Source organism: Mycteria americana, chromosome 6 (assembly GCF_035582795.1).
Source record: "Mycteria americana isolate JAX WOST 10 ecotype Jacksonville Zoo and Gardens chromosome 6, USCA_MyAme_1.0, whole genome shotgun sequence".
Taxonomy (NCBI): domain Eukaryota; kingdom Metazoa; phylum Chordata; class Aves; order Ciconiiformes; family Ciconiidae; genus Mycteria; species Mycteria americana.
In genome coordinates this window covers 32191839-32208481 of record NC_134370.1, presented here as the reverse complement: position 1 = coordinate 32208481, position 16643 = coordinate 32191839, and the positions used below count along the sequence as shown (strand labels likewise).

General features: G+C 39.4%; 1 long non-coding RNA gene across 2 annotated transcripts in view; it reads right to left on the bottom strand.

Annotated features, from left to right (window-relative positions):
• The window catches only part of LOC142410953 (uncharacterized), a 61110-nt gene that overhangs the window by 2263 nt on the left and 42204 nt on the right, over positions 1-16643 (bottom strand). The window lies entirely within an intron of this gene.

The window sequence follows — 16643 nt, the reverse complement described above, 5'->3', positions numbered from 1 at the left end:
GAGTTTTGCACCTTGTTTCTGCTAGTCATCTATGCCCTCTGTGTAGTGTGGAAACAGATAGGCAGCCCTAAAGGGTGGCTTGTTCTGGCTAATCTTAGACACCTATCTCAGAATGGGATGAGTTGGGATTGAGGTGTTTCAAGAGGGCACACAGCTAGTTCAGAAGAGACAACTAAGTTTGCAATGGCTGAGGCTATTTAAAAGGAATACCCACTTTTCTAAGGTCTACGTTATCTGTGCACAATAATTTCCTGTCAATCATAAGAATTATATCCCTTGTGATTATAATTCTTTTTACAATGCCAGGAAGCTGTTACAGGAGCCCTAGGAGATGTCCAAACATTTCTGTCATTTATCCTTAATATGGATACAGATTCTTTTGGCCTGAGAACTGATTTTTCTGGAATTTCCAGTGGGTATGCTCCATAGTATCAGATATCAGCATTTGTGCTGGTCCCAGCTGGAGATTTACTCTTCCATTGAATAAGACAGACAAAAATGAAGCTATGTGAAAGCTTCACATGAGCTAGGTAAATGTTTGCCTCTTACAGCTTGCAGACAAGCTTAAAACTGAATGAGCAGTATTTGGCAGACAATACTTTCTTACAATACAGAGGTCAGTTACGTTGAAAGGACATAAACTATTTAATTTGCAGAAGACTTCAAATTTGCTGGCAATAAAGTATAAAACAGGACAGAGGAAAAACAGGTCTTTAAATCTGACCACAACAACTTCAGAGACTGAGAAAGCACTATCTTGTGTGATATATATTACTTTCCCTGTTGCTTTTCTTTTGTTTAATACAAACTGTTTAACATATTGCAAAGAAATAAACCATCATCTAGGCTTGGTGAGAAATTGCCCAACTTACAGTTGAAAACCCTCTAGTATTATTCCAAATTTGTATTTAGAGTGCCACCATTTTATCAAAAGATACTTTACCTGGAGACCACTTCAATTTCAACACAGTACTTTGCTTCTGACGTTCAGTAAAGGGGAAATGAGAAATTCATGTTATAGCTGACAAATAATATTCTTTACTCCAATTTGTTGAAAAAGGACAGATGAAATGTCAGCTTTTCTGTACCTGCTTTTTGTACTAACAATTGATGTTTAGGAAAGTTGTAAACTGTTCAAGCCTCTGGCAAAACATGACAAACATCTGTTGTAAACAAAAATCTTCGGTAGAATTCTAGATACTGCGGTCTAGCCTGAAGAAAGGTTTCTACCTCAACCCTCCAATGCAGAGAAGATTCTAAACAGTTGGACTATTGTGTAATTGAAGACCTGTGACTGTTTCCTGAAGAAAGGAAAGACAAAGAGGGAACTGGGCTTCCTTGTCCTGTTCAGTCGAGACAAAAGCATCAGAAGCTGAAGAGAAATAGTTCAGAGAAGGATGAAAGGCCTGGGAAGATAATCACTTTCTTTCACAGCCAGGGCTGTGTGGACCTGGTTTGGAGAAGTCCAAACTGCCAGGCTGCCATGTTCCTTGCCTGCAGGAACCCAGGTGCTGCAGGAGGACCACCTGCCTGAAATTCAGATTCAGTTTGACAGTGAACAGAGTTTAAGTGCTGATCTGCACATAAATTGTCACAAGAATTACACTGCTCTTACTTTACATATCTTGCTATGCAAGTCCAATATGTGGATACTCTTACTCTTTTTGTCTTAAAATAGTAAATCTTAAATCAATATCATGCTATAATTATTGTATTGTCTTCAGCTGAATAGGGACACACGTGCTTCCAAGTACATCTGCACATTGTGTCAACTGCCAAAAGGCTTCAGTCAAAGCAGACATGGTTATTTTGATGAAAGCAATGTAAATGAGCCCCATATGCCCTGAAAGCACATAGAAGTTTCATGGCTATTTCCTTAGCATCATAGGAGTTTCCTTAGGCAGCCAACAATCTTGTTGTTCCAGAATAACACACCGCAGCCAAAATAATCACATTTTTGCTAACATCAACAAAATAAATTTCTAGTAGAACTGCTTAGTAATAGAAAACTATAAAAATACATGCATATATATTTATTTATATAGAGGAGGAGAGGAATGGCTATTGACTACAGAATATCAATAAAGACACTACCCATAACTCAGAATATTAATTTTATCAATGAGCATTTATTTTAACTAGTAAAATCTTACTTCTGTCAGATGGACAAAACTGAGTTTAAAATTGGATTTTATTAACAGGTGTGGGGAAAAAAATGCTTCAATTGTTATTACTCAAGTACGAGAACAGGAAAATAACTTGCAAATGGCTGGACAAAGAAAACCTATTTAATTTGATTTTTAGTATATTTCTATTTCAACAAAGAAGGTATTAGTATATGGGAGTATTCTGGGAAAAATATACTTTGGTTACCATTTGCTCATGTCTACAAAGTCAACAAGTTATAACCAAATCTTATCAAATTCTGAGTTATATTATTCCAAAAGTATTAAATGAGTTTGTAGTCTGTGAATGAATATCTACATGGCTAACTCCTCATGTCAGCATTCACTTTTGGGTTAGGTTCTTTGGGATAGGAGAGAGATTTTTCAGACTTTCATCTCCCTAAGATATAGTTTGTTTGGTTTTGTTTTTTGGGTTTTTTTCCCCCTGAAGCTGCATTCTCAGCTCATCAGAGTGCAGAACTGTTGTTTTCGTATTATATCCATGTTAGACTTTTTGACTCCTGCTATGTTCCTGCTGCTTGTTCTGGCTAGTAGACCCCAGTCAACAAGGAAGAATTCACTTTCTTTCCTACAGTCAGAGAGTCACAGAATAGCTGAGGTTTGACAGTGCTTCTTTAGATCATCTAGTCTACCCCCCTGCTCAGGCAAGGTCAGCTACAGCAGGTTGCTCAGGACTGTGTCCAGTTGGCCTTTGAATATCTGTAAAGATGGAGATTCCATAACCTCTCTGGGCAACCTGTCTCAATGTTTGACCACCTTCACAGTAAAAAAGTGTTTTCTTGTGTTCAGACAGAAGTTACTGGTTTTAAATTTGTGCCCTTTGCCTCTTGTCCTGTCTATCTCATTCTTTGTATTAAAGCAAAAGTCTGAAACAAGATTTTCATTGTATGATATTTGTTCTGATACTGACTTTATCTCAATAGCAGCTGTACTATACAATCAAATGCCTTCAACCAAGTTAAGTCTAGTTCTTCAGAAGCATTAGATTAGTATAGTTTTATAATAATGTGACTATCGACACAAATATTCAGGTGAAATCTCGTGGGAAAATGGCATGTTTATTCAGACATACGGTAAAGGTGTCTGTTCCTTTGACTTTCAGTAGCAGCTAGAAATATGAGTTACAGACTTTTTTGGTACTCAGTCCTGCCCAGTCACTAGTATGTCGTAGGGAAAATCTTTTACAACACTTATTTTTCAAACATATTTATAGTTAGGAAAAATTTTAAAAGTTCTATTAAAAGAGCATTTTTATGCCACAGTTATCATTACATTTCATAATGTAAATTGCTAACAGGAGTACTGATATTTGAAGTCCTTTTAACAGTACAGAGCCAGCACGATCAAGGAAAACTGCTGAGTTTCATCTTGGCTCATACATCATCATAAAAGTTGCTAGCTACGTGTGACTGAAAACTGTTATTCCTAGAGAAATGGTAGAAACCTTAAATAATTCAGGTCAGTTGCTGAATTCCAGATACGATTTGTAAGACTCACCTGAAACAAAGTACTTCTGTATTTGTAAAACCTTGAACAGGTGACAGGCAGCAAAATGTACCATCACTGGGATATGGCGTATCTGCCATTCTGTAGTAAAGCTGGAATTTCCCTTTTTCAAAATTTTTGCCCAAGTCTCCTAAAGCCCTGCTTTCCAGTTCCCAATTCTTTTGTTGAAACACAAACATTTATTCTTATAGAGAGCCAAATGGTTTGTGCTTTACCCTGTTTGTCACACGCATTGCCTACTATTGTATTTAATGTCCCTCCACAGAAGCTGGCCTAAGTTCAATAGAGAAACAATTCATTTTGGCACTGGAAAATCAGCTGCAAATGATATCTGTGGGCTGGATTACAGCCACCCCTTTCCTTTGTTTCTCCACATGACACACACTGTGTTTTTAATGATGGTACTCCTGTGTTTTATGTTTCTGGTGTAGTTCCATGAATTTTGGGGAGGGATGCTGTCAAGTCAGGAAAACATGGCATTACTTCTGTTGGTCCTTTGCTGTAACAGTTATGGTGTAGAGACAGGCTGTGCAAGCTCTGTAGATAAACATATTTCATTAGATGATCTGGCATAACTGGAAAAATTAGATAGTTTTCAGACACACACAAATTAATGTGTGGTAACAAGTTGGCAAGGCAGGTAAAAGCAGCAGCTTTCAAAACTAAAAACAAATTCCAAATAATTCCTCAGAGTTTAGTTAGATAAGTATGCTGTACAAAAGAACATCAGCATCTTTGAGTCCTACATATGCACTTTCAGAAAAGTGCATCGAGTGACCTCACAACAAGTGTATAGGTGAAATTCCAGAACCAGTGCTCCAAAATGCACTTGCACAGATGGTTGTTAAAGGACTAAAACACCCAGCTCCCTGTGGGTGAATATTTCTCATAGAATGATCTCTAATATGACCTTTCAATACCGATCATTAAGCAAAACTTGCAAAACACCTTCCAGTTTGGGAGCATGTATATTCATAACTCTACTGGTTACCAAAAATTAAGAACTCGGCCCTGGTGGAATGGTTCAAAAACGCACAACAGTTGCTCTTTTTAAAGTCTCCCCTCCATTATTTTTTTGTGCTCAGTGAATCATGAAGAGCCTTTTACTGCAGTAATGCCTAATGAGCGGAGGTAAGAAATTCAGTAGAAGCACCATCAAAGTATCACAAGAAGAGCCTGAGAAACAGCTGATTAGAAACTATTCCCAACGTAGCGAATGTTAATTTTGTATTACTCTGTTAGATTTCTGGTTTTATTCAACCTCTCAGTTTTTAAAGCCTAATTCTTATACAAAATCCATGTTCCTAAATCTTCAGCTAGTCATTCTGGGTGCTTCAGTCGCAGGCACTTCTCTGGAATGTGAATCTTCAGAGTTCTGATCATCAAGCCTTGAAAATCAGAGCTTTTAATAAGGCTATTTAGGATCTTTTTTTTTAAAAAAAAAAAGATGTTGCATTAAAATCTTTGAACCAAAACCTCATTTTAAGAGGAATGGCTTCTCTTCCAATCATTAGGAGAAAGGAGGGAAAGGGAGCTTGTATCTCAGCTGGTTTGTTCTGGCAACTTTTTTGAAAGGCACTTGCATATCATGAAGAGAGTTGCTGAGATGAAAACTGGTTTTGTAGTATGACTGTGTTTTAAATTATACAAAGCTTTCCAAGAGAGGCTGCATTAGCTTTCAGATTTCTGTGCTTGTGCTCAAGCTAAAGAGTAATTTGGCATGGACCAAAATAACTTCATGGTTCAGACTGCAGCCTTTCTTTTCCCTGACTTTTATATTGACAACTTGAAACTACATTCTTACTTACATCCGGAATCCTTTTACAAACCCACAAAAGCCCGATCAATGTTTGATTTAGATCACTGAAATATGGTTTGAGAGGCACAGATTTGCAGAGCTGCATACTGTTGGAGGCTGAAAGAGTATTCAAGGGAAATCTCACCATATTCTTGCACTCTTTCCTGGCATGCTGCTTTTAGCCACTGGATGTTGGGTTAGACAGACCTTTGCACAGAATGGTCATTCTCATACTCTTCTTAGAGATACTTATTAAATAACAACATCTTTCTCTAATGCAACAGATGATTTAAAATAATAAATAAATAATCCCTCATGAGATCTCTTGCTCTAAACTTCCAAGATGTCAGAAGATTCCAAATCCAAATTTAAGATCCTAAATAAATGGCCAGATAGTAAACAGGTATTTAGGCTAACATCAGTGCAAGGTAGTAAGACTCTGTATTTGAGAAAATGTGCTCATTTATTAAGAATTTAATTTAGTAGTGAGAATTTAATAAGAATTTGAGACTCAGGGTCTGTCAAGGACCTGAGTGCACTAATACGTCTTAATTGCCCTGACCAGCCTCACCTGACACCCCCATCGACCCCCTCTACCCATGGGGCCAGGGGCTGCATTTAAGTTTAGGCCTGGCCCTGTATTCCCTTCCTGAGCCTATCACAGCTGCGCCTGTACCTAGCCATGGACCCCATTGATCTGGCCCTGGGTATTGTCACTGACCCTGATTTGCTGCTTCTTGCTCCCAGCTTTGCCTCAGACCTGCCTCTCTGGCATGGACTTGCCCGATAGCCCAGACCCTCAGCTGATCCTGGCCACCACCCCCAGGTCTGCCTGGCTCACCTCACTCATATGCTGTGGGATGGTGCCCTGGCTGGGGAGGCTCCTGCCCTTCTGGTTTATTATTGTCCTCTGCTTCCTGGCCTCCGTAGAGCAGCTGGCCTTTGCTGTTCCCCAACATAGTCTAACACTCATGTCCTAATTGTAAATTCTTGCTTTTCTTTATTCTTAGTTACATTTTTGTTTGTTTGCTTTAGTGTTTGAACACCTGACTGTTTGATCATCTGAAAACATCCTGAGGAAAAAAGAAATGCTACTCTTTCTGCTCTAGAGGTATTGAACTGGAGTTGCAGTGGAACCAAGTCACTTGTTAAACTGTCAAGAAGTTCCTCTGGAAAATGAAGTTCCGTAGTGTTCAAATCATCAGAGTGAATGGAAAAAAACCTCCACTGTTTTCGCACTGTAAAGCAGCTCTGGAGGGCTTGTCCAGAAACTGGAGACTGTCAGGTAACAAGCATTGCTAGGAAGGGAACATGCTTTGGAAACTCATTTTGTGGCAGAATCTTCCTTGGGCAATTTATACTAACTTTGCAGTTGCTGTGTAATGAGGAGCTCAGATCCTTGAGCTGAGAGTTATGCTTTGTAACGGGGAGCTCAGATAAGAGCCGAGTTAGTAGAGCCATGTTGACTTATGCTATCTGAGGAGTAGATCCATGATAAAAGTACAAAACTGGTTAATTCTGTAAGGGTGATTAGACCTGGAAGCTTATTATATGTTCTGTGGAGCATCTGTTTTGGTGCACAGTAAAATTGAGTCCTAACAGATATGCTGTTCCTTAAATGTGAAATGTTTATGCTCAGAAAGTAGGTTTGAGTTTCTCTGGTACCTAACTTCAGCATGCTGCTATGAGATTATTTTTCTGTTGTTTTTATTGAGTAAGCAACATGATTATTGTTGACTTGCTGTCTGCAAGACACTAGAGCACATTGAGATCACTGCAGTTGTTTGATGATGGTAATTAGTTCTGATTGCTGCACAAGGATGTTTCTCTGTGAACTGCAAAGTAAACAGCCCTGTTCTCTCACTTTAAAAGAAATCCAAGAAAGTAACTCTACCACAAGTCAATGAATTTGAAAACAAAAAGACTGAGTAGACTGTTAAGTATGTCCATAGTCAGCAATATAATAGTAACAGTTTGTACCGATTGCATGGCTAGGATTTTTTGAAGTTACCTTCACTTACACTTGTGAAGACAGAAGTGACTGTATGTCTCATTACCTCTTCTCCCTGACAATTGGTTACTATGAATAAACACTGAAAAATGTAGCATTTTCACCTTTCATGTCAAAGGCAGCAGCAATGCATTTGTTTAGTAAAATATTCTTTATGTAGTAAGGGCAAAGGCTTAACTTTTTGGCTGGGTAGAGTTTTTTTTTGGGGGAAGCAAGGAGAAGATGAGAATTTTACTCTTAGTAAATTACATTTTGTTACTAAATGCTGCAAAAAGGGGTAAAAACATGCAAATAAAATGTTTTTGTAATCAGGGAAAAATGCCTCTAAATGTCCATTCTTTATCGAGGTGTTCTGCAGTCTTAAGTCCCATTACTGAAACTCTGCTTAGAAAAGAGCACATTGATTTTCTTACTAGGAAAAGAAGTAGCTGAATCATTCGCGCAGAAAGGAGATAAGGCTTGTCTAAATCTGATGTCCCTCTTCATGGCATCCACCTGTTTGTTATACAGGGAGAGTTCAGTCACTTCCTACTGGTGACATTCTTAAGTTTCAGTTCGTACAAGAAGGAAACTGTGTGGTGATGTGCAAAATAGCTCAACTGCTTGGGGAATCAGGCCCAGAAATTAAGTCCATATTCAAGGATGCATGTTTTTAATGTGTTTTGGCATTTCAAGCATATTTGTAGCCATCTAGAAAGAGCAGAAAGAATACAGTGCCCAGCTTTCCCAATCACATATATGAATCTCAGGATATTCTTTCAGAAAAAAATTCTTATGGTAAGTAGAGATGACATGTTTGTCTGTTTATCTGCTGTCCTGCAAAATTACTACCCAACTATGTTTTCATGATTTGCAGCATCATCTGCAAGTCATGAACAGGAATGCCAGTTCTTTAGGAAGCAGGCAGAATTATAAATGTAAAGTGAGAAATAATAGTTTGGCTTTCTGAGGATCAGTGCCACTGTTTTTTATCACTTTAGTTCATATAGGTTTACTTTTGAGATGTTTGTTTATTCAGAAAGCTTTCTGTTTTGCTTTTTAAAATCTGAAAACAATCTTCAAACAGAAATCCACATTTTTATTAAAACCAAACCCTGAGCTTCAATTGACTTTTTATTGTAATCATACTTACCAATTCATCAGCAAAAAAGTAAGCAGAGTATGTTTGTTAGGGAAATTCATGACACTACCAGAGAATAGAAGCCCACAATGTTTTCATTACTCTTATGCCTAGAAATGTTAGGCAAGTCAAAGCATTATACCAGCACAGAATAAAAAGTCTCTGCTCCAAAGAGCTTGTTATCAAAGTATAGGGAGACAAGAAATGGAGGCATACTGGCAGGAAAGTAGCAGGTAACAATGAGACAATATAGGTCAGCGCTGACAACGCGGCCAGCAGGTTCTGTGTGCCTGCAGCCTAGCTATTGTCAATGTCCCTTGTTGCTGCTGCCACCAGCATGAGGAGCTGCATGAAGAGAAGAAAACCATGCATGTTGGAAACTGCAGTGAATGATGGAAATAAGCATCATTGGCTGACAGGATGTGAGAGCTGGCAAGCCAATACTGTCTGAAAGATGATAGGTAAGCTGGAGATAGGTAATCCATCAAGGCCCTTGGAAGTGAAGACCAGCAATATATATCTGATCTAATAGAAAAGAGGGAGTCAAAGAAGGGGATACATGGCAATAATAGTCAAAGCAATGGGCTGGGAGAGGACAGGATCAAGATGAAAGGGACTTAGACTGAGGTGGACATCGCTGCACTAGCACACTTGCATCCTGTCTGCAGCCTTGTGATAATTGCCCTGTACATTCCATTAATTAAGGTTGGAGAAAAAGGATGTCATAGCAACTGAAACAGAAGTCAGTGAGGATCCAGAGGAGGCGTTTAGCAGAGAAGGTATTAATAAGGGCCACGCTGCAGAGTTAAACAAAGAAGAGTCTCTGTTCATTTAGAGGCTTCATATGAACACTTAGTAAATCAGAGTCCAAGGTGATGACAGGCTGGATGATAGCCTTAGCAGAAGAGTTTATAAAGAAATGGGCATATGGCTTTACACTTCTGTACATTGAGAAGCTCTGATTATAGAACTGCAGTATAGAACTTCTAGCTTAAGCATTAGGTCTGTTTGATTTTTCAACTTTGTGTGAAAGGTTTCAAGTTGCAGCAGGGAGAAAATCATAATGTCTCTATTCTCAATGGTCATGACAGAATCCTTCCCAAATCTTGAACACTGTTGTAATCTGAGCCAAATCCTGCTTCTGCTTCAGGTACTGCTGCCCATTTTGTCTTGGGCAGGACACTTGTCACTGAAATATCTTGCAGACCCAGCTAAAATATCCTCTGGTATTTTTAACTTGCACTCACTCTTCAGGCTGTTTTCAGAAACAATTCAGATACAAGATTTTGAAAATTCAGTGAGGTTAGTGAGTGGTCTGTTTCTCCCTCCTCCTCCTGCCCAAATTCCTGAAAGCCCTGGGCACAGGGCAGGCTAGAACAGCAAAGCACAGGGCACCTGCAATAGCTGTGAGCTGCTGAGACTTAAGCTGCAGTCAGTGATAAAGCTGTCTGCTTATTAGTGCAGTAACATAATTTTCTCCCACCAGTGGATTGACAATCATGGTTTGTGGGGGTTTTTTTGTGTGTTTTTTTTTCTTTTTTTACAGAATCACTGATGGTATTTCTAAAAAGGATAGGATTTCTTTCACAAGGATGTGCTGTGACAAGACAGTATGTGCCAGGAAAATACTTGTATAACCATCAGGGCAGTATATGTATTCTCTGCGGATCGTTTGAAGACAATAGTGCTATTATCTAAGGAGAAAGATGACAATTCTTTAATATCAAATGAGACCACACTTCATTTACCTTCTGGTTATCATGAACTATTATTTCTCAAACCCCAGGGTTTTCATTTTGATTGCTGTGTGTGGGTACAAATTGCTTCTTATTGTTCCTCTATCCTTAGTCGTTTCATCAGAGACCTGGCTGTCTCCATTACTGTCCTCTGTCTTACCTATCAAGATATTTATGCAGCCCTCCCCATGATAGGCTCTAGTCACTGAGTTCTTTCTATTTCAGAAGTAACTACTACATAAGCAGATTAAAAAAAAAACAATCAAAAACCAAATGGTACCGATTGTTCTTCCTGTAAGCAGTACAAACTCTCTATTCACGCTGACCCAAACCTGGCACTGCTGTCTGTCGCTGGCCACTGTGTGCACCTCTAATGGCAGTCAGTACTTGACTGGGGGAAAATGCTTGATAAATAGAATTTCTCTGCAATTTTATTTCTCACTCTTTCTCTACCAATAATTCTTTTTTTATCCGAGTCCTACCCTAGCTGGGAAACACACTATTCTGCTGTATCTCTGCATAAGCAAATCTTTCATAATGTCTGCTTCTAGCAAAGACGACAAGGCAGCCTGGAGACCACCATGTGCTGACTCCACCTTTCAGCCCACTTTTCAGCCCACTGCAGACTGAGCAGACCTGATTTATTATGTGCAAGAGAATAGCAAGGGAAGTTTCCTTTAAGTTTTGTTTCTAGTTATTGCCTGAAAGATGGGGAAGTTGTTCTTTCTGCAATGATACAGCAACTTTTCTATTGTTTTTAAAATATGATTTGTCCCTGCCTACAGTAGGCACTAAACTGCACCAGCACCATCAGCTTTATTTCACACATGTGAGAAGGGCTGGAAAGGTGAGAGCTCTTATTTGGGAACTGGAAGTAGGGAAGCTTCCAGCTGAAATTATTTGAGAAGAGTTTGGTTAACCAGAGTTCCCTGGAGAAGGGTAGGCTTTGCACAGAGGTTAAACCATAGGAAACAGGGAAAGATGAATCTGAGAGCTCAGCCCACAAAACAAGGCACAAGCTTTTTTTGGAGGCACTGCAAATCCAACTTGACTGGTCTGGAGAGCTCTTTGTGTGACTACTTTGTCTTCAGAAGCTGTGAGGAAGGACAAGAGGGACAGAGGTGGGTTGACCTTTTCAAGCTACCTGGCTTTGAAGCCATAAGCCACTAGAGCAAGCTGGAAATACTACTGGGGAAACTAAGGCAGAGCACCTGCTGGATTGTGTCTTGCCATAGAGTGGCAGTCTAATGCTATGTTGCAGAGCTAAATTCATCCTGTTGAAGAGATCACTGCTATAATCTTTTCATCTCAGTGGAAAATACCTTTTTTTCTTTTTTCTTTTTTTTTTCTTTTTTTTTGGTAAGTCTTAGATAAAAACTTGTGTTTGAATGGACTTTTCTAAACTGTCCTTTCTGGTCTGGCCCTTCTGTACTCAGTCCAGCCCTGGGATTCTCACTCTCCTGCTGTGGGGCTAAACAGCTCTGCAGTGTTACATGCTTGCTGGCTGCACACAGTAGTTTGTGCTTTTGCTGTTCACCGTAGATCTTGGCTACTCTATAAAATTAGAACGACCTATGAGGTGAATTATTCACTTCTACAGCTGAGCAGAAACCACATTGATTTGATTTACTGTTTTCTATTTTGTCTATTGATTTTTGGGTAGTCCCAACAGTGTGCTCCCATAAAAGGCCATACAGAACTTTGTACTCAGCTTAACAATTTTATTTACAAAGGGTGTTCTTGCCTCCATGTCCCCTTGACAAGCTACTCCAGGCATGAAGAACTAAATTTAATTTCTATGATTAATAGAGCACAAAGAAGATAAATATTACACAACTCTCTCCCTGCTTTGTTTTTTGGGGTACCAAAATTGCAGTATGCTGTCTGGGAACAGCTAGGAAGTGGGAGAGTTCCTACCTGACAGATCTTAGCTGTTAAAAGGCAAAAAGAACACAGATGGTTGAAACTAGATTTCTGTAAAATGAGCAACCAGTTTTCAGCTGCATATCGAAGCAGATATGTTTGTTGCAGGTACCAGTACAAAAGTAGGCCTCTGAAAATGCTTCTGAGAGAAACGTGTTTTCAGATGTTACAGCCACTGACAAGCAATACCAGACCGAATACCCAGGGCTCAACTTCTATACAGGAGGGACCGTGTAAGGAAGGCTGCTATGGACTCAGATTTCATAGTGTGGTATTGCCTTTTGAAAGGCAGATACTGAAAATGGATAGGCCTTCAAGTGAAAAATCAATAATTCCTCTCTCTATCCCGTCACTTACAGAAAGAACTAGCATGTTTAGAAGGCAAGAACATATTTTGAGGGTAGCATTGTTATCCCCAAGATGTTTCACAGGGGTTATCACTATCATTCTCCCCATCATAACACGGGAAAAAATCACCCAACTTCCTTGTTTTGTGCATTCCTTATTTGTGGTAACTCAAATACCAGAACTGTATCTGCACTCAAAGAAGAGTGGGATTTTACCTTTCCCACTACTGAGTAGCCTATTCCTCTCTCCTCATGCTGGCCTTGGAAACCTAGGTGATCTTTTGTAAAGTTTAAGGAAGCCCAGGTGAGCTTTCATAAATATATCTCAGGGACATTAATGCCTGGTTGACCATACCCCTGGTCGTCTAACTCCTGGCATTTCCCACCAGCAGTCTTTTATCTTCTAAGCAGCAGATACCTGTTCTTTCAGTCCACTCGGTATTCCTGCAGATGAACTAAAACCTAATTCCACACAGAGCTCCCAGCCAAGGAAGAGGACACTGTTCCCTTTCACTCATTGTGAAAGAACTCCTATGCTCATTTGGACTTTAATTAAATTTTACCCATGCATTATCTTTCCCTTGTTCTGTTAGACAATTTTCTCAGTTTCATGGGAGGGCCCCAGAGTTCATGCCTGTAGTTTATAAAAAGCTATGAACAGAACTTAATTATCAGTAGCAAGAGGTGCAGGTGAAAGTCAGGACTCTAAAACTGGGAAGGATGTTCTCACCATACCTCAATGTGACAGAATTCAGAGACATTAATTCTGGGCAGATTTTCTTTTCTCCAGAAGTGACTGGAGGGCAATTCAGACCTGGGCCATGGTGGGCTTCTGGCATGTTTCACACACAAAACTGTGGCAGAAATGCTTGAAAACTTTAGGATGAGTAGGATGGCTTTAGAAACTACCTGGGGTCATGAGCTGATACGTTTTCTCCATGAAGCTTCCCAGGGATACAACAGAGGTAAGCTTTTGGTGGAGAATAAACAAGGGAGAGACAAGAGGGCAAATTTCCCTCCAGATCCATAAGTGTAGCCTTCTGATGACTTTAAGCCTTACCTATAAAGAAAAACAATTATCGCTCAGTAAAATACTTTGAATTGTTCTCTCTGGTTTAATACTACATATAAAACAGAAGCAAATCTGAGAGAAAAAAAAGTTTTGTGAATGATGTGTTATTATATGTCTTTGTCTGACTTCCTAAGCCCTGGGTACAGAGAATGAGATGCCTCATACTTCACACCTTGTGCAGTTCTAGGACATGACCCCTCTCCTTCCATGGAAGCTGAGGCATTGGATATAAAATAGGTCAGCTGAATCGCCTCTAGCAATTGGCTATAACACAGGATCAGACAACTGTAATCATGTGAGAACATTTCCATTGGACATGAACCTTAGTGCTAGCGTCCAATTTTCAGAAATAATTTCACCTAGCTTGCAAGTGCTTATCATTCACAAAAGCAGGCCCCAGAGGCTAAGGAAGGATACCAAATCCATAGCTCTCTTTGGACTAGCATCCACTTCTCACTGGGGAAACTTTCTTCCTCTCCTTTATACTGCATATTCTTTCATAATACACTCTCAGCAGCTGCTGAACTAATCAAATTAATCTATCTGGAAAGGCATGTACAACAATGCCAAATCTAATGAAGCAAGAAGACACATCGTTTCTATCCTGTATGACTTACTTAAAAAAAGACTACATTTATTCCATTATTTGATTCCAAACGTACTATGGGCTCCCCTAAAAATGCCAAAGAATCGGATGCTTTCAGGCTAACTGGAAATGAAACATTTTCAGTGTATTGACTTGATACTAAGATGAGAGGAAATAAGAAGGAAGAAAAACGTAATCTGTGACCCAGTGAAAAGGAAAACTTAATGTACAAGCTGTATGTAAACCGATTGAGTGTTGGCATTGCACAAAACTAAGACATAAAGCAGAAAACTAAGAGGATTTGAGCAAAGAAAATTAGAATACTGAGTCAAAGAACACTCCTGATCTAGTATTTATGCCTCTCCTTGAAGATTATAGGTCTCAAACTTTATGTCTTATCAGTTTGATAAGAGCAGGATGTAACTGTATGCAACTTCTTTGAACATAAAGTTCACACAAATGGGAGATTTCCCATTCCTTCCTTTCTCCACTTCAATCAATAAAATGTACTGTCTGCTCTACTCCCTTGATAAGCTTTATTTGAAGATAGTACGAGCTTTTGCCAGTTTCACATTGTGGCTTTCTGTAATGACATCTCCTGCCTTTTTAGTAGTAAAATGCAAAATTATCTTCCAAAAAGGTTCTGTCCCTCAAAATGTCCAACACCATTGTTTGTTGCCTTGTACCTACAGTGTGCTGCATGCAAGCACTGTGTATGCAAGAACAGAGAGTGATGGATTTGGAGTTCACATCAGTGTCTTTTGAAGTTCTTACCATTAATTACCACATCCACCATTGCCCTGATATTCATGTGTCTGCTGTCACACATAGAGAAGAGGGGAAGAGCACGCCCTAGAAAATGACCATAGAATCTCAGACATTGACAAAGTTAAAATTTGTCAGGTGATTAGCCATCTCTGAGCTCAGTTCTGCCACAGCTACTTTAAATCTGGCTTGGTTGTGTCTACCTAGCACTGCAGGGCAGGGATACTCGATGAAATCTCTCTGCCTTTCACAACAGGTCTGCTAACAATTATTTTTAAGGTCTCACAGTTTGAGAGCCTGTAGAGTCTAAGAGTGTCTCCTCTGGTTAATGTTAGTGGCCTGGTGACACAAGGTAAATGCTACCTTCCTTAAATGACTATCAAGGAAAGGGTATCTGCAGCACTATAGGTGAGTGCCTTTGATATAAAGGCACAGCTCCTGTTCAAGAACTATGATCCTTTTTCCCTCAGTTTAAGGTTAGGTACTGCAAATGCTAGGTACTGCAAATGATAATTTAAGGAAAGGTACGTGAGAAGGGGAATCTGTGCCGAGCTGAGGGAATACAGTTCCCACCATTACTATCACAGCCTTCTCACAAAGGCTTTCCAGAAACAGTTCACACCATCTATTTTTATTACTAACTGCAATGAAGCTAATAGCTTGCATTAGGGTCATTTTGACGGTGGGTGGAAGGCCTAAACTCTGTGATATTCAGCTGCGGTATCTGCTAGAACAGCTTTTCCACACTGTGCCTAATTCTCTATTGCAATTAAACTTCAGTTTACAACAGTGAAAACCAGCCTTCAACTGGGAATACAGCAATTCATATCTCTTTCCGCAGTGCAATGTAAAGGAAGATTTGCGTGAATAAGAATCTGCTCATGTACACTCTAACTAAACACAACTTAAAAAAAAGCAGACATCTCTTGAAACAAGTGGTTATTTGCTGTTCTCTGCCTAAGGTATTTGTGTGCTTTTTTTTTTTTTAAACTGAAGAGCAGGAAAGGATGATGTCAGTGGGCTTTATCCCTATTTTTTTGTTTATTTTTAGAAGTGGACCAACAAATAACTGTGACCTAAATTCTACAAGACAGAACCGCATGCAAGCACATTGTTAAATTTCAGAATCTATTAGAGTTCGGACAATTTCAGCAGAACTGTACACATACATCTTCTTTAAAAGCAGACTACAAAAAACTAATTCACCAATACAGTGAAAATGAACAGCAAGGTCTAATTATTAAGACAGATAGTGAAGTCAACCTTTTAACTTCTTTGTCTTCACAGAGGGATAATGTGGATATAGCATTAAAATTCAGACATAAATCTGTCAAAGGCAAAAAAGATAACAGCACTTTTCAGTGAGCATCAGTTTTATACTGTCATTAAAGTGAAGCTGGAATCTGGATGGAACAAGCTTCAAACTGGGCATGTGCGGACCCTGCCATCTCCTGTATTTAAATGGAAGCCACTGCTGCTGCCCTTTGCTAAGCTGAAGATGGAGTGAAGCAATCTGAAGCTCTAGTGAGAAACTCTGCACTGGATCTCACCTTATTCCAGAGCATCTGACAGTCTGCTTTACACACACAAAAA